The following is a 1,409-nucleotide window of genomic DNA, read 5'->3' as shown; positions in this document are numbered from 1 at the left end:
TTTTTGAGTAATTTTAATCGAATCGTCTCCAAACCTTATGGGAATGCAGTATATGGTCTGGCGCTCAGCTGATTAGTTTTTGGTGGCGATTGGCCTTGACCTTCATGGTTAGCGCCTGAAGTCAAACATATTTGACCCCAAGGTCAAATTTTCAAGTTTTAGGAACCATATCATGTAGTACCTCAAATTGAACACCTCGATGAGTGCTTTCTAGATATGTCAAGCTTGAGACATTATGACATCATTTGGCGACATTATGAGGCAAACACATATTTTTCATGGTTACTCTGTAGAACGATTCTCATCGGAATCTCTCGTAGGCAGATATTCCTCAAGGAGTCGCTCCTGGTGGATAGCAGCTCTGTTCACCTCAGTGTGACCTTAAATAAGTCACACGTGGTCACCTTTTGGCAAGATATGGGTCACCCTGCGGGTGACATTGGTTTATTTTTTTTTTTGCACGTACGGCCAAGCACGTACGGCCAAGCACATACGGCCAAGCACGTACGGCCACGCGAGAGTGAAGGAACGTCCTGTGTGGTTGTTGTTCCTGCCACGTGGTTTGAAAGTTTTTTTTCTCTCTTCTCTTCTCTTTGTGTTTTTCCTTGCGATGACATTGCGAAAAGGCAAAATGCGTTGGCGCTAATTGAATAATTGGCCATTAAAACTAAATTATGAATAATCGTAACTGCGATATGCGAACTTCCGGACAGTGAGGACTTGACTTCTGGATTTTCGGATCGTGACGACTTACTGTGTTCTTTCTCGATTTCTCGACTTCCCGTATTCTTTTTTTCTCGATTTCTGTACTTTCTCGATTTCTTTCTCAATTTTCTCGATATTCTCGATAAATATTAGAGATAAACACAATGCCCCAATCTAGCCGTCATTTACGAGAGTGAAGGAACGGCCTGTGTGGTTGTCTGAAAGGTTTTTTTTTTTTTTTTTGCACGTACGGCCACTCACGTACGGGCACGCGAGAGCGAAGGAACGGCCTGTGTGGTTGTTGTTCCTGCCACGTGGTTTGAAAGTTTTTTTTCTCTCTCTCTTCTCTTTGTGTTTTTCCTTGCGATGACATTGTGAAAAGGCAAAATACGTTGGCGCTAATTGAATAATTGGCCATTAAAACTAAATTGTGAATAATCATAACTGCGATATGCGAACTTCCGGACAGTGAGGACTTAACTTCTGGATTTCCGGATAGTGACAACTTACAGTATTCTTTCTCGATTTTTTTCTCGATTTCTCGACTTACTGTATTCTTTTTTTCTCGATTTCTGTACGTTCTCGATTTCTTTCTCGATTTTCTCGATATTCTCGATAAATAATAGAGATAAACACAATGCCCCAATCCAGCCGTTGTTTACGAGAGTGAAGGAACGGCCTGTGCAGTTGTCTGAAAGGTTTTG

Source organism: Eptatretus burgeri, chromosome 5, assembly GCF_056783735.1.
Source record: "Eptatretus burgeri isolate ZD-2024b chromosome 5, Ebu_testis_v1, whole genome shotgun sequence".
NCBI classification, from domain to species: Eukaryota; Metazoa; Chordata; class Myxini; order Myxiniformes; family Myxinidae; genus Eptatretus; species Eptatretus burgeri.
This window is presented reverse-complemented; position numbering follows the sequence as displayed.